This window comes from Lissotriton vulgaris, chromosome 7 (genome assembly GCF_964263255.1).
Source record: "Lissotriton vulgaris chromosome 7, aLisVul1.2, whole genome shotgun sequence".
NCBI classification, from domain to species: Eukaryota; Metazoa; Chordata; class Amphibia; order Caudata; family Salamandridae; genus Lissotriton; species Lissotriton vulgaris.
Window position 1 is genome coordinate 516773043 of NC_141695.1, and position 24990 is coordinate 516798032.

Consider the following 24990-nt stretch of genomic DNA (forward strand, 5'->3'; position numbering starts at 1 on the left):
GTAACTGGACTATTACAGTGCTGGGGGACAGTATTGGAGGTAACTGTAGCTTTGCTTACCAGTTTGCTAGTGATAACAGGTGAGGCAACCCGTAGACAGCTTCCAGGTCCTTGGATCTGACTTGCGGTCACTGGATCCTTGGTATTCCCTCTAATTATAGCTAGCTTATCCAGTGTGCTAGAATTAGCTAACACAATCTTTTCTAACTGGTCCAGTTTGCTATTCATCATTCGTGTACGCTCTAAAAGGGGCAACATCAAAGATTTAACAAGAATTTCCATCTTTCCCAGAAACTCGTCATTTACACTATGGACAGAGGCTGGGTTAATGGAAGCAAAATGCCCCGTAGATATACCGGGGAGCTGGGGGCGAGGTGTTTGACAAATTATTTTCGGAATTTTAGCAGAGCTCCCCTTCTGAACCTCCCCCTCTTTTTCTTTTGTTGTTTTTATTTGTAGTAGAGGACTCGTTGTTTTGCACTAATACCGGGCTTGTGGTTATAGCGGGAGTAATAGAAGATGGGAGAGACTTCACGGAACCACTAGATGATGCACTAGTAATAGTAGAGTTTAAAATAACTTCCACAGTATCCGACTCTAACAACATAGAGTTGGATGCTAAGCGTTGGGCAGCTGTAAGGTCAAGAGATCCTAGTTCAGGGGAGACAGTTGCCCCGATGGTGCCCAAGGATGAACGCTTTCCTGTCACCAAGTCTAGAGACAAACGCTTTTCAGTCATTGCTATTTCTTTCTCTAAGATTACCGTGGCTCGTTTGAGAAATTGATCCATAGTCCCGGTGACTGTCCCACCGGCAGTCGAGAGGGTTACTTTTCTCCCCTTCCCTGACCTGAGAACCATGTTTCTAAATACTAAAACAAGATGACCTAATATGTAAGAAGCAAAGTTCGTACCGCAGAAAATAAGGGGAGTGGGCCTAGCCCGACCTTAAACGTCCTCAGACGGCCCGCCCTTTGCACTTTGTAGTACTCATAATTTGGTGCCCCATGGCCTCCTTAAGATAGCAGGGCATATAATTCAGAGTTACCCGTATTCTCCTCTTTCCCCAAATAAAGTCGAACAGGCGTGAGAACAGTTATGCTAACAACTGCTGTGGTAGTAGAACAGGAATGGCAGCAAAAAAGTAGTGTCCATGTGAGAAGTAGCATTTTAAAGATGACAATTCACCCCATGGGAGCAGGTGGGAGGGTGTTCACGAAGAAAAGCAAGCTGTGAGCCCCCACCCGTGCCCGCCCTATATTATCGTCCGATAACAAAGGGGATGATGGACGGAGCGCTTGAGCAAATCACTCACTCACCGCCAGTCAACTGATCTGGGTATGATCCCTCATCATTCTTTAGCTCACTCCACCACCCCAGTTAAGACATGGCCGGCCATATGCAAATCAGTCTGAACCTGTGCCTCATGGGAACAGTCGAGCCCGAACTGCCAAGCCATGTCTTTCCTGGACCAGAAACAAGCATCCGTCCATTATCCCCTTTGGTATCACTATATTATTGCCAGCAGGTCCGTGTGTCGTATACTCTGACCCTTAAGTATTCAAAGGTATCATGGCTCCATCGGAGAAGTGCGGTCGGGAGCCGACGGTGTTGCTCGTCGGTAAGTGCCGTCAAGGGAAAAAGGTGGAATTTGTCCAAATTTACCCATAGACCAGAAGCGTCCCACAAGAAACTCAACAGGTCCATCAATCGGGGGATGTTGCCTGCTTCTTCGCAAAGGTACACTAGTACATAATCGGCATACAATGAGATTATATGCCATCTATCCGCAAATCATGTGCCCCAATCTGGTGCCCTCGCCCGCAGTGTGCACGCCAGGGGTTCCATGGCAAGTGCGAAAATAACCGGAGTCAGTGGGCAGCCCTGTTGGATTCATCGTTCAATACAGAACGGCTCAGAGGTGACATTGCCCATCTTCACCTCTGACAGGGGAGTGTTATACAGTAGGAAGACCCATTTCAGGAACTCCAACCCTATCATCACTGGAATCTGGGGACTTCCACTAAATCGTTCCAAAAATTCGGACACCAGAGTTCATCAAACGTGCACATGATGAAATATTTTATTTAATTAGCAAACAAAAAAACACATTTTAATGGTAAGGTTGGAGTTTTTCTAAATTCAATTGAACTCGACCATCATCCATATTTTATTCAGTTTGATACACTTGCTCTGCTCCCAAGGACCAGGAGGATACCAACTACATTTTTAGCCCAAATTTCAAATTCCTTCACATTTACAGAACGTTTTAAAATCTTCATTTGTACATTTTGTTTATGTACACTTTATTAATCGGTTAATATTATTCTTATCTGTTGCGGACCCCCTGGTAGGCGTTGCAGAGTCCTTGGGGTCCTCGCACCACCAGTTAAAAACCACTGCCCTCGGTGAAAATATAAATTTGATGCTTTAAGTAGCATTATCAGAATACTGGTGCCTTTCAAATAGCGTTTTTCTTATTTTCGCCCACTGGCACCCTTGTAATAGTATGAATGTGACTATTTTTTTTTTTGTATCGTTTCTCACTATGGCCTTCAATGTGGAGTTTTGGCAGGTGAAATGTCTTAAGACGTTTGGAAATGAAAAACCTGCATTTTTCAACTGCTTTGAGGCCTTTGGATACACTCTTAGGACGAGTATGTCGTTTTGTAATTTCCGTGCTGCAAAGTTTGAATGAAATCATTGGCAGCTATTTTTTTTATTTGTGATTTTGTGTACATACAATACAGACAAGAATTGTTATGTGGGCTACCCGCCTCTGAGAATACAAGGTATAGAGTTAATGGCATACATCTCGGCCGGTTTCCCCTTTGCTGGTCATACGGGTGGCAGGATAAAGGATAGAGAGAGGAGGAGAAGAAACTATGAATAAGTGTAGAAAGATAGGACAGGAGTAAATCAGACCTTACAGTTCCGTTTATCCGTGCTGATTTTATCCCAAACCATTGTGTTCTTTGTGGCATACTCCCATTCTTATTGTCAGATGAGCAGCTGTCACACGCTCAGTTTAGCAACGGTTAATTTCTTTCACAACATCTCCATTTCTCCAACTGTTAAGTTTTCCTGCCCCACGTCAGATTCCTTAAAAATGCGCTAAACGTACATCAAATAACCCTTTCATATTTAGATGGAAATGTACAGCGTTTCAGACACTACTAGCACGTTAGACATGTTCCTGTGGAAACAGTTTGACAGTGACAACATTCTTAAACTATGCACCAGATGACATGTGTCTTTTGTTAAGTGTGCTGTTGATTTTGATTGCATAGATATACTACATGGGACTGAAACTTCAGCAGACGTATTATCTTAAACTCCTCTCAGCAAGTAACGCAGTTATTCTCCTCCCGATTAGGACAAAACCATTTGTTAAAGGTGAACCAAATTTTTGCCCAGCCAGTAGTTGCTCGATAACCACTTTGTTGTTCAGTAGTAAACCTATTGTAAAATAGTTAATGATGTAAAACATTGTTTGGTTTTGTGGACTTTAAGTATTTTAAACTAAGATTAAGACCAGGTGCTTATATTTAGGTCTGCAAGTAAATCTAGAAATTGGTATTTGAATTATAAGGCATTTTCATTACAGGAGACTTTTCATTACAGTATTACTTGCATCACAATTGTAAAGTTGGTTCAATGCAATGTACTCAATTTCTGGACAATTCTACTTGAATCTGAATCGTAAGGTTGTTTTTAATACACCATACTTCCTTTCAGTGCAGTTCTACTTGCCGGTGGCTTTTAAGGGTATTTTAAAATGGCATGTTCCTTTTTTTTAGTTTTCGCCTGCACAGTGCTTGTGCTGTGCTTGCGAAATCTCTTGTAAACAAAAAAGAAAGTATCTTAAAACTGGCTTGAAACCTGCCCATCACTTACAATTTCTTACTATTGGTTGCCTTCCACAACACTCTTGTTTCCTTACATTTCATTGGTCGGAGCATCCTCCCCCTCTGCATCCTCCTGTGACTTCTCTAGGTGTCTTGCTCTGGAGCATGGGCCAAGTACAGCTTCCTGTCTACAAGTGTCCTTCCAGTGGCCACAGGCTCCTGTTGGTCTTTTTCCCCCTCACTTTTTGACATGTACTTTTTGGGAGTACATGTGTCTGCAGTCCCTCGCCTTCACCCCAGCCTTCCTTCCACTCTGTTGTTTTTCAAACACTGTTGTTTCAACCCTTGTCTGCCCTCCTCTCGTTCTCCGTTGTTTCTGCTGTTGTGGGTGACTCAAGTTTTATTTTCTGTGGCTCCTCGATGCACCTTAGAGTGTGCTGAGGTTACAGCACTACCTTCCATATAAATTAAGAAGCATCAGAAGGTGTGGTGTACAATTTGAGAGTCCTCTGCACTGCTAGCAAATCCTTGGTACTTCTAGATGTGAGTGCAGTGTGTAGCTGCTTGTAGTGATATCTGCTGTTTTTGTTCTGGTTAACTAAGAAACTTGGTACCTGACCTCTAACTGACCAAGAAATTTGACATACAAATTCTGCAAAGATGTTAGACTATAAGATAGCCAAACCAGTTTCGAGATGTTTAGAAGTTTGACGACCACGTAAAACAAAGGTACCATACTGTATCAGCACCATTGCGTTTCAAGGAAATGGCGCTTGGAGTAAATAATTTTAGCCCCACTAGATGGCTTCTTTACTTTTTTTTTTTTTACATTTCAGCATAAAATAACCTTTTTTATATGTGTACCAAAATATTTTATGGTGGCCCTTTTTTTTTTAAACGTAAAAAGAGTGTCCGGAACACCAGAGACTACATGTCGCACAGCTATTTGGCTGGATAGCCTGCACAAATTCATCAATGTTCACAATGCTGTGGTACAAATAGAAAACACTACAATCCTAAAGAGAGTTGAATTCAAACGTCAATTGGAAATACAAGCTTGAGTAAAAACAAACATTTTCAGTGCAATTCAAATCATTGAACATCTGATTTCACAATCTCCATGAGTTTTTAGTAGACTGTGATATGTTTGAAAACAATGAATAGACATAATAAAAAAAAATAATCAAATAAATAAACCTTTCCCAATGCATTTCGGGTTCACCCTGAACCCTTCATCAGGAGATATTTGAAAAGACCAAATAAATGTTTTATGCAGTAGTAGGATTCTTCTTTGATCCATCCAGATCTACAACACAAAACAATGTCTAAATGAGTAAAGAATCTCCGGTCTTACAAATGCAAGTATCCAGAAATATCCAATATCTCTTAAAAAGGACTCAAGATTTGCACTAGAAAGAAAAATAAGTAGAAACATACGCTACCAAAATTGTGTAAACGCCACCAACCTAAGGGTCAACACTGTGTAATGAAAAAAATGAAAAAGAATGACAAAAGAAAGACTGATATATATTTAATCTCTGTGTGCTACCATTATAAGGCGTACTGAGAGCAAGCCATTTAATGCGGAGGATGTCGCTTACCCTAGTCATGGATCAGAACCGAAACTTGAAATGCAACCAAGTCTTTCTGGAATGAACCAAAAGAACGCGTGTAAAACGTCTAGATTGAGCTACACTCGAGAAAGTTGTCTAGCGTCAATGTAAATAAATGAACTGACATTAATATACTGAACATCCTATCTTACCTAAGGAAACGTCATATCGCCACCTTTCAGTGTAGTTACCCAACCAGTCAGCTGCAACCTGGAATAAAATGAAAGAAATTTAGCCTGCACGATCTAAATATAACAGATTCACACTGTGCATTAGAAGTGTTTTAGGCACCGTACCCGATAAGCGAGCAATGCTGGCATACGAGTCACAAGATGAGGTTGCACGTAATCGGAACCAACTCTAGAAGAACAAAAAACACCATAAAACACTATCAATTCTTCCTTAATCCAATAAAACTCGATTGAAAGCCAATATCATAGTGTCAAAGAAACTCACCAATGGTGAGATTACAAGATACTCGTAAGATTCCCAGTCCAACACAACGTAGCGGCGTCCCCCTGCGGTCACGTGTCAACCCCATAACCAATAGTGGCTCTAGAAATACCCAACGCATGAAAAGCAATGACGACACCAGTGAAAGCTCCATCGCTAGAAGTCGGAAGATAGACTCACACAGTCGCAATATAACTTTATTCAAAAACGGACTGAACAGCAAAACAAAGCTTTGTAACCAGTTTATAACCCCGCCAGAGTGATACCTAACGGAAACTCTCAATCACAATGGAAAAAAATGCCAGTCATCTAACCAGGGATCAAAAAAGAGTATATCGCCAGGCGTATGGAATTAATAACAGCATGAAAATAAACAATTGTAAAATATATAATTTCCAAAGTGTACAGTGTCACAGTGTGTCAGAATTACATTTAAAAGCCACATGTCAGTGAAACCTAAAGAGTGTGAAAAAAGGAAATAAAGCACAGAAAAAAGAAATACAAGCGAGCAAGAATTTTAAGTGCAAATCCCTGACACTCTAAGACTAATCACATATGAACTACATTATAAGAAACACAAAAGTTCATAATGGTCGTTAAGGCCCCCCCGGGGTTGTAGTGCCTAAAAACTTTATCCAGTGGGTCTCTCTACGTGCAAGCATGGTGTGCATGTCAGTGACTGTATTAGTGTTAACACATTCCAGAATGGTGAAGCGTAATTGTGGGATAGTGTGGGGTGTTGTCACCCAATGGGCTGCCAATGAGGAGTTCATATTTTTATTACAGATCCTACTTTTATGTTCCACAATCCATGTTTTCATCTTTCTGCTAGTTCTACCAACATATACAAGCCCACACGGGCATTTGATGGCATAGATGACCCCTTCTGTTGTGCAATCTGTGTATGTTTAAGGTTAATAGCTTTTCCCGTGTGTGGATGTCTAAATTCTTTTCAAGTGATGACATTCTCACATTGACCACAGTTGTGGCATTTTCTCATCCTTTTTTTAGGTTGCCTTCCGATCTATTTTTGAAGGTCTTAGGAGTTCTCGTAAATTGTGTGATCGAGTATGTGCAAATAAAGGTGAACCATTGAAGACTTCTTTGAAATCGGGTTCATTCTCCACCAATTCCCATCGTCGCCGTATGATGGTCTTGATCATGGGTGCTTGTACGGAATGCTTAAGCACAAATACTTCCCGTCTCATCGGTGCTTTTATTTGCTGTTTCAAAAGATCATCTCTTTTTTTGTGTGGGGCCTTTTTGTATAGATTCAGCCTGGGCATACCCCCCACACCCCTGCCCCGTAAATGGCTGTGCTAACGCATTTAGCCTGGTAAATATGTAACATCTCTTCCGGGGGTTGTTTTTCCAACCTCTGGGTGAAAGCTACTAAAGCCATTGTGGATTTTAAAAACTGCAATTTTCTGACCTCAATTGCTCTTTTCCATGAACCCTTTTCATCTATTACAACTCCTAGGTAAGGGTAAGTTGGAGTATGATCTACCCTAGAGTTGCTTATATAGATGTAATTTCCTTTTCTTAGTTTCCGTCAAGAGGTCATGAAAAAAGTTTTTTAATATTGTTTTTTAAATCTAAATTCGACATGAATGCATTGTATCAGTTTACAGAGTGCTGTAGCTCAAGGGGAGTACGAGCAATAATCACAGTCATCCGCGTATAGGAGAGCGGGGATTGGGCGATTTTGGACTAGTGGTAAGTCCTGACTCCCCTCCAACATGGCTGATTCCAAACCATTTGTATAAAGAGGAAGGGAGCCAGGACACAACCCTGTCTTACTCCCCGCTCCACCCTAAAAGGCGCGGATAGTTGACCCCCCAGACCGTATCTCACTCTCGCAGTTGCGTTTGAGTGCATTTCTCGCAGATAGTTGACCAGCAGAGGCTCAACCCACATTGCTGTCATTATATCCCATAATGTTGCATGACCCACGCAGTCGAACGCTGCGGTGAGATCTATGTAGGCCATGTGAAGTCTGCCACCCTTCACATCCACGTATTTACTCCTCAGTAACGACAAGTTGAGGACCTGCTCAATGGTACCAAGGCCTTCCCTAAATCTGTACTGGAGGTCAGATATGATGTTATTATCTTCCGTCCAGTACTGTAGGCTTTCTAGTAGAATGTGGCCCACCACCTTTCCCAGCGAGTCCAGTAATGAGATAGGGCGATAGCACATTGGGCTATTGCGATCGCCTTTTTTAAACACGGGACCATGATAGATTCTGACCAAGAGTCCAAGAGGCCAATTTTTCCCGTGGCCTCTAGTACCCTGGATAATACTGGGGCACAAAGGTCCATTTTAAATTTATATAGGTCCACGGGTACCCCGTCGAGGCCCGGGGGCCTTTCCTCCTCTGCTGGCTTTTAGGGCGTGCTCGACTTCGACCAGAGTGAAATCTAAGGCCAGTGAACTAGAAGAAGGGCATAGGCTACTGCTCCTGTTCCAGTGAGTAGGATGGGTTTGGGTGGAATCCTCTGCTAGTCCAAATATCTGCGAGAAATGAGCTATCCACTCAGATTCGTTAATAGTGGCTTCTATTTTGCTGCTCTCCCTTGGGCCAGAGAGGAATGGGGTATTTATGACTTCCCAGAACGCTATATTATCAATAGTTTTACAGCTGTTATGTAAAGCTACCCATAGTTCCTCTTTTAGTTCCATCTTTCTTTGTCTTAAAGTTTTATTATATATTTTCCTCAATTTGATTACCTCTATCCTATCTCTATTGTTTTTTTTGAGAGCGGCTTTTAGGTCGGAATAGGCTTTAGTGCAAGATGAATTAAACCAGCCACTCCTATTTTTTCCTTTTCCTTTGGGAATAATAGTTAAGGCTTGATTCACAGATTTAATTATTACCCTAAAGTTGTCTAAGATCTCCTGAAGGCTTGGACTTTCCGCCAAACATGAGCTTATTGCGAACATGGGGGTTCTGACAACCTTTTCAGTTATTACTTCAGGATCTGAGCGGGCCCATTTTATGGAGTAACCATTTAATCTGTTCATGATGAGACTTTCCTCCTGATACATGGTAGTCGGCTTTATTCTGCCTCGAGCCAATTGCTTGGAGAAAGTAATAGAGATCGGGAAATGATCGCTGAATACGAGTTGTAAAACTTGTTATGAGGTGTGAGGCCCTAGTTGCCATAAGAATAAAATCTATACAACTAGAGGCTCCTCTTCCGTTTAAAAGATGGCCTTAAGGGAACAATGGGAGCTATCAATTCATTTGCAAAAGTCAGTTGGAGCAGTGAAATCGTCTCGTTCATATACGCCCCGGTGGAAGAGTGGGGAAAATGAGTAATATTATTTTCCTGCTCGTCTAATAAGCAACAAGTAATATTGTTGTTTCTTTCACAGAGAGATAGATTAAAATCACCGCCCCACACAATGATAGAATTTTTCCCGTGATGGTTGTTGATATAGTCTAATAGGAGATAGCGAATTTCCCTCAAGGTCTCTACCAGTTTTATTGGCTGCAAGTTGTGATAAAAATTAACACGCATAATAGTGGCTAATTTTTCTATGGTTATTGAGATTACCTGGTAGTTCTCCTCGTTTTTAAGGTGATTATTTCTCTCACCTGGATTAGGTTTGAGACTAACACCACTAACCCACCTTTTGCGCGCCCTGATGCTGATGTAATTGCCGGTGAGAAGAATGTTTTGTAGCCATTTAGGTGGATTGGTTGGATTGCCCACGTCTCCTGTAAGCACAGGATATCGTGGGTCTGCACAAATGTTAACCATCCTTCTTGATTGATCTTAGATCGGAGGCCAGCAATATTCCAGAATATAAGACTAAGCGGGGCCTCTCTGAGATGGTTAGTAGCGAGCTAAGTAGGCTTATAAGCTGGCTTATAGAACAAGCACTGGCGTTGCCAATAGGTCTCGCAGTAGGAAAGTTGGAGCTATTGGTTTTGTAAATGCCAAAGCCCTTTATGTTTTAAAAATGATAAAAAAATAAAAGGCATTGTTATTTGCAATTGTAATGGCTCCAACTTTCCTACTGCGATACCTATTGGCAACGTGAGTGGTGTTGCGTGTGTGAGTGGCGTTGCGTGTGTGAGTGGCGTTGCGTGTGTGAGCGGCGTTGCGTGTGTGAGCGGCGTTGCGTGTGTGAGCGGCGTTGCGTGTGTGAGCGGCGTTGCGTGTGTGAGTGGCGTTGCATGTGTGAGTGGCGTTGCATGTGTGACTTGCGTTGCATGTGTGACTTGTGTTGTATGTGTAAGTGGCGTTGCATATGTGAGTGGCGTTGCATGTGTGAGTGGCATTGCATTTTTTATTGGTGTTGCATGTGTGAGTTCCGTGTCATGTGTGAGTGGCGTTGCATGTGTGTGTTGCGTGCGTGTGCGAGTGGTGTTGCGTGGATGAGTGTTGTTGCGTGGATGAGTGGTGTTGCGTGGATGAGTGGCGTTGCGTGGATGAGTGGCGTTGCGTGAGTGAGTTGCGTTGCTTTGAGTGAGTTGCGTTGCTTTGAGTGAGTTGCGTTGCATGTGTGAGTTGCGTTGCATGTGTGAGTGGCGTTGCATGTGTCAGTGGCGTATCATGTGTGAGTGGCGTTGCATGTGTGAGTGGTGTTGCATGTGTGAGTGGTGTTGCGTGGGTGCGTTGCGTTGCATGTGTGAGTGGCGTTGCCTGTGTGAGTGGCGTTGCCTGTGTGAGTGGCGTTGCTTGTGTGAGTGGCGTTGCTTGTGTGAGTGGCGTTGCGTGTGTGAGTGGCGTTGCGTGTGTGAGTGGCGTTGCGTGTGTGCGTGGCGTTGCGTGTGTGAGTGGAGTTGCGTGTGTGAGTGGCGTTGCGTGTGTGAGTGGCGTTGCGTGTGTGAGTGGCGTTGCGTGTGTGAGTGGCGTTGCGTGTGTGAGTGGCGTTGCGTGTGTGAGTGGCGTTGCGTGTGTGAGTGGCGTTGCGTGTGTGAGTGGCGTTGCGTGTGTGAGTGGCGTTGCGTGTGTGAGTGGCGTTGCGTGTGTGAGTGGCGTTGCGTGTGTGAGTGGCGTTGCGTGTGTGAGTGGCGTTGCGTGTGTGAGTGGCGTTGCGTGTGTGAGTGGTGCAGCGTGTGTGAGTGGCGTTGCGTGTGTGACTTACGTAGTGTGTGTGAGTGGCGTAGCGTGTGTGACTTGCGTTGCGTGTGTGACTTACGTTGTGTGCGTGGCGTTGCGTGTGTGCGTGGCGTTGCGTGTGTGCGTGGCGTTGCGTGTGTGCGTGTGTGCGTGGCGTTGCGTGTGTGCGTGGCGTTGCGTGTGTGCGTGGCGTTGCGTGTGTGCGTGGCGTTGCGTGTGTGAGTGGCGTTGCATGTGTGTGTGGTGTTGCATGTAATGCTGGATTATTTGTGAGTGGTGCTGTCCTGTTGCAGAGATGTTGATGTGTTGGTGCTGAGTGTTGTTTGTGTTTTGCATAGTTGAGTAGTTGTGTTTTTGTGATGGTGTGTATTAATAGTTTTGTATATATGTTTGTTATGTAGTGTATTATATGTTGTTGCGTTATGCTTTGTGTTTGTTCTTTTATAGCAATTGTCAGATGTGATGTGTGAGTGTTATTGTGTTGCATGTATGTATTTTATTCTAACATGTCTTTGTATGTATTTATATTTAAGTATGTGTTATGTGTTGTAATGTTTTTTGTTTTAACGTTGTGTATAAAGTGTTATTGAAAGAAAAATGGCGGGCGCTATGTGTTTCCTTTACGTGAATTACGTTAAGTGTTTAGCGTTCTAGTCTTTTTTGTGTATTCTGAATGTGTTTGACGTATGACGTAATCCTTAGCCAATCGCAGGGCTACGTTTGGTGACGTAGCGTTGCGTTTGACGTGCGTTAATTGGGAAATCCCCAGATGTTCGGGAACTTTCGTGGGGGAAAGGCGTGTTGTTGTTCCTGTCTTCTTCCGGCGTCGTTTGACAGGTAGGTTTTTTTTTACAACTATTTAATGTATGATGTGAATGTATTATAGACTATGTAGAGATGTATTTGATTAATTTTTACAGTTTATTATTAATGTTATACTTTTGTGTATCACAACATTGTTTACGTTATCGTATGTATATTATTAAATATGTATTGAACTTTCTAAATTGTGAATGTGAAATGTTGTAATGTAATTTTATGTAATGTATAGCAATGTATTGATTTTAAGGTATAGTCAAAGTGTGTATTTTATGGATTTATTGATTTTGTGTACTTTTTTTGTTTTTGCTAATAGTTTCCCTTTGTTTCTGAGTTGTTAATTATTAATAATGTAATGTATCAAAGTATTGTTATGCTTCGATAGAATCGGTATATATTAAGTAGGTGTTGGGTTATTATTTCAGGTATCGTATGTACAGTATTGGTCTTGTATTGTTAATAACATGAGTGTATTACTTCCGTCCCTTTTTCCAAGTGCATATTTTGGGTGTAAATTGATTTTGTTTATTGGCGTATCTACAGGAATGGTATTTTAATTGTAATTTACAAGAGTTTTTTTATGTGTTAGCAAGATCTTATTGTGTAGGTGTTATTTTTGCCGTGTTATTTAGTCCATCATTACATGAATGCATTGTATTGTTTATTATTTATTTAAATGTGGTGTAATCCTATTATTGTATAGATGTTGTTGTTAATTTGTGATTTATATAGATAGTTAGATAGGTATATTGAGGGCGAGAGCTAACACATGCAGCATCACTTTCCAGCAGCCTAGCAACACTTACCAACACAGCCGCATTAATTTTTAAACATTAGTATCATTGTGGTGGTGTTGTTTTGTCCATGTGGTGATGGAGAGTGGTGTTGTGATGGTGCTGAGTACTGTTGTATTTTGGAGTGTTGGTGTGGTGCTGTGTAGTGTTAATGTGGTGTTTGCGAGTGATGATGTGGTCCTTGAGAGTGGTGTTGTGGTGTTATTGGGTGTTGTTCTGGTGTTGCTGAGCGATGTTGTAGTATTGCAGTGTGACAATGTTAATGTGCTGAGTGTTGTTGTGTTGGTGCATTGTGTTAATGTGTTGTTGCGGAGTGATAATGTTGTGTTGAATCGTGGTGTTGGGGTGGTGGTTAGTAGTGTTGTTGTGTTGTTGAGTTGTGCTCTTTTGATGCTGTTTTGGTGTACGTTGTTCCTGTTGTTGTGCACTTAGCACCTCCAAAACACTTCGTGCAACAGCAGCATGAGTTAGAGCAACACCAGATTCGCGTGCTTTTGTGATTGCGCACTTTGTTTGCGTTTTTGTTTTTTGCTGGCATTGTTTATTGGTTTATTTTCCCTTACTTTAGTAAGTGCTTTATGTTGTGAATTTGTTTCCTTTAGCTCGCTTTGTCCACTTTTAAATTGTTGTATTATTTGTTGTGTATTCAGATGTTTGCCTATTTTGTGTGCATTTATGATCTTTGTGAAAGAAATGTTTTATTTTACAATCCCTTTATTCATTTTTGTGTATTAATTGCTGGACTGTCCTTGCGTTGCATTAAGTTTACATTTTTTAATAGCTACAAGTGTGTAATCTGATTAGTACGTATTAAAATAAATGTTGCCTAACGTTATTTATGTGTGGAGTTTGAGGGTGGAGTTGTAGTTGGAGGGTAAAGTTGTAGGGTGGTATAGTAGTTATAGGGTGTAGTTGGAGGGTGGACTTGGACGGTGTGAGTGTGAGGGTGAGTGGATGTGAGTGTTTGGGTGTTTGAGGGTGTGTGACAGTGTGTGAGAGTGATTGAGTGTGACTGTTTTAGTATGAGTGAGGGTGTGAGTGTTGTGAGTGTATGTGTGAGGATGAGGGGGTGAGGGTAAATGTTGGCTAACGCTATTTATGTGTTTTACGGTGTAGTTGGAGGGTGGACTTGGACGGTGTGAGTGTGAGTGTGAGTGGATGTGAGTGTCTGGGCGTTTGATGTTGTGAGTGAGGCTGAGCGTGTGTTGGTGAGTGATGGTGTGTGAGGGTATGAGTGTGATTGAGGGTGTGAGTTTGTGAGAGTGTGAGAGTGTGATGTAGGGTGAGGATGAGTGAGGGTGTGTTCGGCTGAGGGTGAGGGTGGGTGAGGGTGTGAGTCATTGTGATGATGCCTATAAGTGATCATTTTTTCTCCGTGAATATTGTACACTTCAAATGTATTAATGTTGTGAAGCGTTTTTTGAGAAAGCTAATCCTGCCCTATGTAATGTTGATTGATGCTGTTGTTAACGCTGAATCAAAAAACAAACACATCAGTAACGTTTTTTATATAATGCATGTCAAAAGTTATCATTTTTTTGTACGGTACACATCAATTTGCACAGCAAAAGCTTGGCTTGCATTAACATAGATGCGCATTGATTTTGTCTGTGTTTGCTTATTCGAGACCATGTTTACCTCCTTATAAATTTCCGACTACAGATGTGCATTAATTGTGGCAAAGTATAAGTATGAAGCCACCTTTAAAAATTGTATTGTTGTTGTTGTTTAGTTTGAGTGAAATACTTTCTTGTACTTATTAGTGAATTGCAAGTAGGATGTGCGGTCTAGTGCTCTTGTGATTACGCACTTTCTTTGTTTTGTGGATTCTTTCCACCATTGTTTAATGGTTTATTTACTTCCCCTTACTTTAGTGACTGCTTTATGTTGTGAATTTGTGTCCTTTAGAGGTCTTTGTCCCCTTTTAAATTGGTGTATTACTCGCTGTGTATTCAGATGTTTCCCTTTTTTCTTCGGATTTATTTTTTTCTGTAAAAAATGTTATATTTAACAATCCTTTACTGCGTTTTTATGTATTAATTTGTGCACTGTCCTTGCGATGCATTAAGTTTTCATTTTTGAATACCTACAAGTGTGTAATCTGATGTTTTGTTATTGAATTAAATGTTGCCTAATGCTATTTACTTTTGGAGTTGGAGGGTGCATTAGTAGTTGGAGGGTGCATTAGTAGTTGGAGGGTGGATTAGTAGTTGTAGGGTGGTGTTGTAGGGTGGAGTTGGAGGGTGGACTTGGACGGTGTGAGTTTGAGGGTGAGTGGATGTGAGGGTCAGGGGGTGTGAGGGTGTGTGATGGTGTGTAAGGGCAAGTGAGGGTGACTGTGTGAGTATGAGTGAGGGTGTGAGGGTTGTGAGGGTGAGGGTGTCTGAAGGTGAGGGGGTGAGGGTGTCTGAAGATGAGGGGGTGAGGGTAACGGGGTGTGAGTGTGTGTGATGCTAGGTGTGGGTGAGTGAGGGCGAGTGTTGTGAGGGTGTGAGTGTGTGAAGGATAGTGTGAGGGTGTGCAAGTTTTAAGGTTGAGTGTGTGACTGTGGGTGAGGGTGGGTGAGGAGGTGTGAGGGTGAGGGGGTGATGTAGAGTGATGGTGTGTGAGGGTGAGTGGGGGAGGGTGAGTGAGGGTGTGTGAGGGTGAGGTTGTTGAGGGTGAGGGTGTGTTGTTGAGTGATGGTGTTTGAGGTTGTGAGGGAGTTTGAGGATGAGTGATGGTGTGTGAGGCTGTGTGTGAGGGTGTGAGTGAGAGTTGTTGTGATGATGGCTATAAGTGTTTATATTTTCGCCGTGAATATTGTACACTTCAAATGTATTAATGTTGTGAAGCGTTGTTTCTGAAGCTAAGAGACCTATGTAATGTTTATTGATGCTGTTGTTATCGCTGAATCCAAAATCAAAGACATCAGTAATTTTTTTTATATTATACATGTAAATTTTTTTCATTTTTTTTTTGGTAAGGTACACATCAAGCCGCACTGCAAAAGCTTTGCTTGCATTAACATAGATGCGCAGTCATTTTGGAGGGTGGAGTTGTAGGGTGGTGTTGTAGGGTGGATTAGGAGGGTGGCCTTGGACGGTGTGAGTGTGAGGGTTATTGGATGTGAGGTTCAGGGGGTGTGAGGGTGTGTGATGGTGTGTGAGGGTGAGTGAGGGTGACGGTGTGAGCATGAGTGAGGGTTGTGAGGGTGGACTTTGAAGGTGTGAGGGTGATTGGATGTGATGTTCAGGGGGTGTGAGGGTGTGTGAGGGTGTGTGATGGTGTGTGAGGGTGAGTGAGGGTGACGGTGTGAGTATGAGTGTGGGTGATGGGGATGAGGGTGTGTGAAGATGAGGGGGTGAGGGTAATGGGATGTGAGAGTGTGCGATGATAGGTGTGGGTGAGTGAAGGTGAGAGTTCGAGGGTGAGTGAGGGTGAGTGTTGTGAGGGTGTGAAGGTGAGTGAGTGGCGTTGCGTGGGTGAGTGGCGTTGCGTGGGTGAGTGGCGTTGCGTGGGTGAGTGGCGTTGCGTGGATGAGTGGCGTTGCGTGGATGAGTGGCGTTGCGTGGATGAGTGGCGTTGCGTGGATGAGTGGCGTTGCGTGGATGAGTGGCGTTGCGTGGATGAGTGGCGTTGCGTGGATGAGTGGCGTTGCGTGGATGAGTGGCGTTGCGTGGATGAGTGGCGTTGCGTGGATGAGTGGCGTTGCGTGGATGAGTGGCGTTGCGTGGATGAGTGGCGTTGCGTGGATGAGTGGCGTTGCGTGGATGAGTGGCGTTGCGTGGATGAGTGGCGTTGCGTGGAGGAGTGGCGTTGCGTGGAGGAGTGGCGTTGCGTGGAGGAGTGGCGTTGCGTGGAGGAGTGGGGTTGCGTGGAGGAGTGGGGTTGCGTGGATGAGTGGGGTTGCGTGGATGAGTGGGGTTGCGTGGATGAGTGGGGTTGCGTGGATGAGTGGGGTTGCGTGGATGAGTGGGGTTGCGTGGATGAGTGGGGTTGCGTGGATGAGTGGGGTTGCGTGGATGAGTGGGGTTGCGTGGATGAGTGGGGTTGCGTGGATGAGTGGGGTTGCGTGGATGAGTGGGGTTGCGTGGATGAGTGGGGTTGCGTGGATGAGTGGGGTTGCGTGGATGAGTGGGGTTGCGTGGATGAGTGGGGTTGCGTGGATGAGTGGGGTTGCGTGGATGAGTGGGGTTGCGTGGATGAGTGGGGTTGCGTGGATGAGTGGGGTTGCGTGGATGAGTGGGGTTGCGTGGATGAGTTGCGTTGCGTGGATGAGTTGCGTTGATGTGGGAGTGGTGTTGCTTGAATGAGTGGGGTTGCGTGGGTGAGTGCATTGCGTGGGTGAGTGGCGTTGCGTGGGTGAGTGGGGTTGCGTGGATGAGTGGGGTTGCGTGGATGAGTTGCGTTGCGTGGATGAGTGGGGTTGCGTGGGTGAGTGGGGTGGCGTTGCGTCGGTGAGTGGCGTTGCGTGGATGAGTGGCGTTGCGTGGATGAGTGGCGTTGCGTGGATGAGTGGCGTTGCGTGGATGAGTGGCGTTGCGTGGATGAGTGGCGTTGCGTGGATGAGTGGCGTTGCGTGGATGAGTGGCGTTGCGTGGATGAGTGGCGTTGCGTGGATGAGTGGCGTTGCGTGGATGAGTGGCGTTGCGTGGATGAGTGGCGTTGCGTGGATGAGTGGCGTTGCGTGGATGAGTGGCGTTGCGTGGATGAGTGGCGTTGCGTGGATGAGTGGCGTTGCGTGGATGAGTGGCGTTGCGTGGATGAGTGGCGTTGCGTGGATGAGTGGCGTTGATGTGGGAGCGGTGTTGCTTGGATGAGTGGCGTTGCGTGGGTGAGTGGGGTTGCGTGGCGTTGCGTCGGTGAGTGGCGTTGCGTGGATGAGTGGCGTTGCGTGGATGAGTGGCGTTGCGTGGATGAGTGGCGTTGCGTGGATGAGTGGCGTTGCGTGGATGAGTGGCGTTGCGTGGATGAGTGGCGTTGCGTGGATGAGTGGCGTTGCGTGGATGAGTGGCGTTGCGTGGATGAGTGGCGTTGCGTGGATGAGTGGCGTTGCGTGGATGAGTGGCGTTGCGTGGATGAGTGGCGTTGCGTGGATGAGTGGCGTTGCGTGGATGAGTGGCGTTGCGTGGATGAGTGGCGTTGCGTGGATGAGTGGCGTTGCGTGGATGAGTGGCGTTGCGTGGATGAGTGGCGTTGCGTGGATGAGTTGCGTTGATGTGGGAGTGGTGTTGCTTGGATGAGTGGCGTTGCGTGGGTGAGTGTGGTGTTGCGTGGGTGATAGTGGGCTTGCGTGGGTGTGAGTGGCGTTGCGTGTCTGAAAGTGGTGCTGTGTGGGTGAAAGTGGCACAGAGCCTTTGATGTGGCCTGGCGCAGGAGAAATGCTGCTGCTGGGAACAGATGGCCTGGCCGTGAAGCAGGGGGCGGGGCAGCGCTGGGGAAGCCTGTGGGAGGGTGATTGATGCCTTGGATGTGGGGAGGGGGGAGAGGCTTTTGCGAGCCTTGTGCAGGAGAAATGCTGCTTAGGCTATTGCTATTGTAGGCGATGCGATGTGGGTAAGTATAGAGTGCAAGCATGGTGAAAGGAGATGCGTGGAGGATGGGGGCGGGCTTGGGAAACAGAGTACGGCCGGCCTTAACAGAGATCTCCTTCCCAAAATGTCTAATTGACCACGCATTTCGTTTCACGCAGTATGCTGCTCTGTGAGCAAGGACACACTGTACTCTGCAAATGTGGGAAAGTGGGCAATTTTATTTATGAAGCTTGCTGAAACGACATCACCATAAATTATACCATAAAATATATATTTCTCGTGGCAAAAGTGCAAAAACGTTTTACTTTTTCAAAAAGTCTAACACAATTAATTAAAATATTCGAAATCGTAAAAATAAATGTGACTCAAATAACAGATGAATGAATCAGCCTGCAGATTTCAAAGGACATTATTGTAGGCGATGCGATGTGGGTAAGCATAGAGTGCAGGCATTGTGAAAGGAGATGCGTGGAGGATGGGGGGCGTGGAGGATGGGGGGCGTGGAGGATGGGGGCGGGCTTGGGAAACAGAGTACGGCCGGCCTGCGGCCGGCCATGAATAATTAGGGGAGGAGAAGCCCTTTGATGTGCTGGGCTGAGTGCAGGCATGGTGAAAGGAGATGCGTGGAGGATGGGGGGAGTGGAGGATGGGGGGGCGTGGAGGATGGGGGCGGGCTTGGGAAACGGAGTACGGCCGGCCTGCGGCCGGCCATGAATAATTAGGGGAGGAGAAGCCCTTTGATGTGCTGGGCTGGCCCTGAATGCGCGTGCTTGTTCACGTGAACTTCATGAAAACCGCGAGGCTGAAAGCCCTTTGGTTTGACTTGTGTTTTGCCGACATGAATTCTCGCTCCGCTCGATGCGCTTGCGCACATCGATAGGTCGCGAGACCTAAAAAACCAAGAGGAAGGGACAAAATCGCTGTTGGAGTTATGGGTAATTCCTCCTTATAGGTTAGAAGAAAGCGAACCAGTTTGGGCGTCTTAAAGTTTATAACAATGCAGTCACCTTGAATAGATTTTACTGAGGGACCCACCCACCCTACTCTTCGGGCCATCAGAATTTGATGTATGTTCTGAGGATTAAAATGCGTATACTTCACCAGCCAATCCACCACTTTATTACGGAGGGAGAACCAAAATTCTGTCTGTCCCTGTTTTAGCGGGGAAATCCCAGTTAGGACTAAAACATGGGGACAAGATGCAGGTGGCAAATTTAAATTATCAGTATTTGGTTGGGATGTGCAATTAGTGGAATTAGAGTTGGTATTTTTCTGCCCTTGATTTCGTGTGTTCTCAATCCTTGCTGTAACCTTTAGCATGCGCTCCTCATCTACGGGATTTAAAGGCTCTTGAGGCTGCGCTTTCGATGAGCCAGACTGGAGCTCTTGATTAGGTTGATTACAGTTAGCCCTTTGTAATGGGGGGGGGGTTCGAATTAATAGGTGTCATCTTAAGAATTTCCATTCGAACTCTAATTGAATCAACATCATCTTTCAGTTGTACTAACTTATTTTTCGATACGGACAAATCTTTCATCAAGGGCAGAGGTCAGCTGTGAGATCAATTCTCTAAGTTTTATTTCGAGAATATTTTTTATGAGGCCTTCCATGTGGTCCCCCAGATCTTATAAAGTAACTTTAGGGTTGTTAGTGGGGGAACCTGACTGAGCTTCGGAATAATTTAGAGCTTCATCTGTTTGAGTTTTTAGTGAAACTGTTCCCAGTGAGCTAGACCCAGGGCTGTCTGTTTCCTTTCCCGCTTTTCCCTGCTTGCCTTCCTTCAGTTTCGTTCCCAATGCTCGCCCTTTCCTTTGTTTAGTTTGTTCCCGAGTTTGTGGGCCTTTCCCTCTTAATGTGGGGGTATCAATCTCCTTGTCCTGAATATTGGGAGATTGAAGTTGGAGATTCACAGAAGGGGGAGAAGTTATTAGGGAAATGGTTTTCTTTACTGATCGGGAACTAGTGGATTCCTCCTCCCTAGTCAGCGGAAACTGTATCGAGTCTAATGAAAGTCTGCGCTCAGTCAATTGGATCTCATGGTTGAGAAGAGATTCTGCTCTTATCAGGAAAGCGTCCAGAGTGCCTGCAGTACTTTTTCGTTTCTCCATCAGGGTTATTTCTTTCCAAAGGAATCAACAGTAAATGATCACTGTGTAATCAAAGTTAAGAACAAAGAAATCAAATTAATGCTATTAACGAAACTACAGATTTAGTAAATGGTCCAGATAGCTCTTTCGACAGTAACAATCATATGAAGGGGTAACCAACACTATTAACCCCTTCGATGCGGCCGCGATTCCCCTGGTGTGCTGTAAACAGCACGAACAGGGGCGGGCCGTGACGAACCCCAGCCGTCATGAGCACACGAGCACCGTAGTGCATGACGGCTGGGGTTCGTCATCAGCACCAAAGGGGTTAAGTCCGTTTAGGCAAAGTTCTTACCAGTCCTCGCGGTCAGCCTGTTAATTACTGGACCCTAATCAGGTGGATTACCTGCTCCTTCCCTCGGTGGAAAATGATGCCCAGAGTGGGTCCATAACACCATGTCTTGGATACTCACATGGCACAGGTGAAGTGATGTCTGTGAGTGGGAGCAACTCTGATTTCGACCGGTTCATATTCAGACCAGATAAACCACCAGATCTGATAATCTCACATACAATAGGGGCAAGTTTATCTGTTGGGTGACGGACAAACTGAAAAATAGCGCCTGCATACATGGATAAAAGTAAGGGGCCTGGACCAAAGTGTATATTGCCATGGAAATGTTTTTCCTGGAGATGATGAACAAGGGGATCCATAGCAATAAAAAACAAGCATTTGCAATGCAATAGGTCTCGTATTATGAAAGTTTGAGGTATTGGTATTGTAAATGACAATTTTTTTTATTTAGGTTTTGTTTTTGAAAATAGCGAAATTAATAGCTTTGTCATTTACCATGCCAATAGTTATAACTTTCGCAAATGTGACACCTAGTTTTCCTTACTGGGCTGGTCCAGCGAAGACGTCGGTAGCCCATCACTTAAGTAAGATTGCAGCCTGAGATGTTATTGTCTCCCTGCCAATAAAACTGGTGAGAATGCTCAGCGGGTTCATGCGCTGCCTGTGGAATCGGTATGCACCCTGACAGACACTGGGTCCAGTCTCAGCAGGGCCGTCTCAGCCTGTCATCCATCAGACCAGGCAATAATGACACCTCTGGTGAAGGTTCCCGGTCTGCTTCATGTTATGATGTGCTCGAGTCACCGCTGAGCAAGAGGGCCCCAGAAGGATGAGAGAGAGGGGGCTGTTTAGACACATATGTCTTGAGATGGTGGAGGAGGGGAGAGCGAGGGAAGGGGACTTGTGTCTGGAAAAAAGTGAAACCGCAACCCCAGACCCAACGCGCCGTCAGCAGATGGCGGGCACTGGTTGAGGGGGCGGCCCGGCTAGGCTTTCTCCACACTGAACAAAGAAACACAAACTCCACTTTATTTTTCTTTGGGTTCAAATTCCAGGGAAGCACAAATCCAAGTTTTGCAGGGTTGAAGCGAGCGGCGATGCCTCTCGGGGTCCGTCGAAGTGACGGCGCTGCAGCCGGGTGATCACATATTGGGATCCTTGAAACTAAATAAGTGGGTGCCCGCCTGCAAATCTTTGCATATCTGTCCAGCTTCTGCGTGTTTGGGGTGAAATCTCTGCTTCGGTGGGTGGGACCCGCGGGGCTCTTTGGCGGGGGCACAATTTGTGGAATCAATCCGAATGTTCGAAGTAAGGGGGGACGGCACAGATCGAACCAGGGGGGACGTTTTGGAATGGATGACGGTGGACCCTTATAAAGAACTTCCCTAAAGCAGATCCCCAACTCCCTCGACCCCCTCCCCGGTAGGGGACTTCAGATGCAGAGGTCTTGTGATTTTTAAGGGGGGGGGGGGTAAAAAATGAGTGCCCCCACGCTCCTCTTCCATCATCCTTGGGATCTGATATGGGGTGGCAGACCCCCGAAGTGTTTAGGGGTGGGCGCCCACCACGCCCCAGCTATCACCCGCCACCACACTCAGGCGGTTTGAGGCTGGAGCAGTGGCTTCGGTAGGGGCAGGCAGGAGGGAGCGCTGGATGGGGGAATCAGACGCGAGTGCCCCCACCACACCACTGCCTGCTCCGACGCCCCCTCTCCCAGGCCCCTGAGCCTGCGGGAGGGAGAGGAGGGGGAAGCAGAGTCCTGGAAGCGCTCGGCGGCTCCGCCCTCCCTCCCTCCCTCCTCGCTCTCAGCCCCGTTATTCTGCCGGAGAGAGGGCTGCTGCGGCGGACTCGCCATCTCTGTGCTGCGTGGACCGCCCGCCCCCTACCCCTGCCACCTCGAGACCACCGCCTCCCCCTCAAGGACCCCCCCACACCTCGCCTGCCCCCCCAGGCTGGCCCCCCTCGGCGTCGCCCCTGGTGCCATGCCGGGCATCGCGGGGGCACCATGAGGGGCGGACACCCGCCGCCCGGCTGCTCCTGCCAGCATCTTTTCCGCAAGGTCCTGGCCAAGTGCGGCTGCTGCTACTCGCGGGTCCGAGGTAAGAGTCCGCTGTTGTTCCGTCGATGTGCGGGGCCAGCCCCTCTCGGTCTCTGTCTTTTTGGTAACTTTGCCCCGGGGTGTGGGCTCGGTCGCACCCATGAACCTGCCCCAGGGATTCCCCCTACGCTGGGACACGGCCTCCGAGAAACCTGCGACCCTTTAGAAGTTCACCCTAATATAAGGCAGGTGGCATTGGAAGTGGGCGCCCCAATGCCCTGGCAGTGCCACTGTTCCATGACGGGCTTCAGTGTTGACATGCACAGCATGGCAGCTCGCGCCCTGATCCCTTCCGGTAGATCCTCTCCAGGTGAGCTGTTGTTTCTTGTGGGTCCCTAGCGTCCCCTGGTCTTGTTCCACTGCGGACAATGTAAAACAAGAAAAGTCTGGCTTTGGAAAGATCGTGTACCTTTTGCACTTACGTTAAGTAATGTAAATAACGAACCGACTAAGCTTAGTAAATATTGCCAAGTAATTGCGACGCACTAAAAAGAAAAGTCTGCCTTTACAGTTAAAGTATAAAATGGAAATACTGTAACGTTAAGCTTGTTAAATGTTTAAAAGTATTTGCCACTGTAAACGAAAAAAGCCAGAACACGTAGTTCGAAACCGAAAGGAATGCTTGCTGAAGCGCGCGGTCTTGTGCGCGTGGCCAGCTGAAATCGCCTCCTTCAACAGGAAATGCACGCGGCCGGTACTGTCTCCTGGGAAGCAGAGTCAGCAACAAAAGATCTCTGGCGAGACACAGCTCTTACGCGCTGTTTTCGCTACGAGACCTAAAAAGGAGCAGCGATACAGGCCAGCCCTGCCTGATGCCCTGGACTATGGCAAAGGCCATATTGAGCCATTCAACCGCAGACCAGCCACGGGGCTAGAATGTAAGAGTGTGATAAGGGTAGTAAACCCACGGGGCAATCCTAGTTTAAGCAATGTCGCATGCAGGAAGGGCCACTACTGAAACGCCTGCTCTGCATCCAACAGAGCAACAACTGCTGATCCATTCGGGGCGACTCTATTTAGCGTGGCAAATACACTACGTAGATTTAACCCCTTCGATGCTGATGACGAGCTGAGCTCGTCATCAGCCACCGTGGTCGTGTGCTGATGACGAGCTGAGCTCGTCATGAATATATGGCATCAATGATTTTCCAGCACAGGGGAAAAATACCCACAGCAGCCAAGGTGTTAAGGATGTAGATCTGTGGGGAAAAAAACCCCAGTTTGTATGGTCGAAATGATTTGGTTCATCAGAAGGGACAACTGGGCTGCAGTCATTTTTGCTAAGATTTTCTTATCGAAGTCGAGGAGTGAAAGCAGGCAGTAAGAAATGCACAGTTTGGTCCTTAGAAGGTTTCAGTAATACAGTAATAACAGCCTCTTGCAGCGAGGGAAGGAGGACTCTTTTCTCGAGGGCCAACAACATACATTTCCAAAAGAAGCAGGACAAGTTGATGTTTGTAATTTTTATGAGAAATCATACCGCCTAGGCCTGGAGCCGTCGTGAGAGTTAATAGCTTGCACGATCGCCTCGTCGGAGACAGGTTCATTCAAAAATAGTTGCTGCCCATCGGTGATACAGACAATTGCTATTTCTGCTAATTACACTTTACAATTTGCATTCTTGCTACAATAGTGAAATTGAAAGCACTACTACAAGCATTTTCCCTGTTCTGTCAGGAGAAATCTGATAATCTCACCTTAATTCTCTTCCCCTCTCCTTTCTTCATTTACACTTCTATGACAAGATATTTACCTCTGACTTGGCAGAGTAAGAGAGATTGGATTTGGGGGAAGGACAGAAAGGAAAAGCAACAGAATTGTGAAAGTAGAAGAAAAACCGAGGAAGAGAGCAAGAGGTTGAGATAGGTGCGGAGGTGAGGCCTAGCAGAGGCCCCAGATTGTAGCCTCTCTACCTGGCAATGGATGGCCAGGGTCTTGGTCCCTGACAGCTGGCAGTGGTTTCTGTTGGTTGTTATCTTTATGGGCAGAATGAACTGTATCTTCGGGCAGGTGTTAGAATGAGCCACATAACTTTATTGGCCATAGCGGTATTGTCCACCTACAGGGATGGGTTTGTGAGCAAGTTAAGGTTAGTTGCCTCGCAGGTGGGGTCTGCAGATAAGGAGAATGGTTCCCCATGGACCATGTTATTGGCTAGGGAAGATGTTGACAGACAAATGCAGATAGATTCAGAGAGGTTTAAAACAGACAAGTGCCACTGCAGAGGTGGGGAATTGTCCATGTTCTATCAAGGAATTGATCTGTCTACCCCAGCTCTTAGCTGGGGGCAGGCTGTGAAGGTATTCTGCCTTTTCTGTGTTGGTAGCCATGTATT

General features: G+C 45.9%; 1 protein-coding gene across 1 annotated transcript in view; it reads left to right on the plus strand.

Annotated features, from left to right (window-relative positions):
- The window catches only part of FOXK2 (forkhead box K2), a 360578-nt gene that overhangs the window by 23775 nt on the left and 311813 nt on the right, over window positions 1-24990 (plus strand). The window lies entirely within an intron of this gene.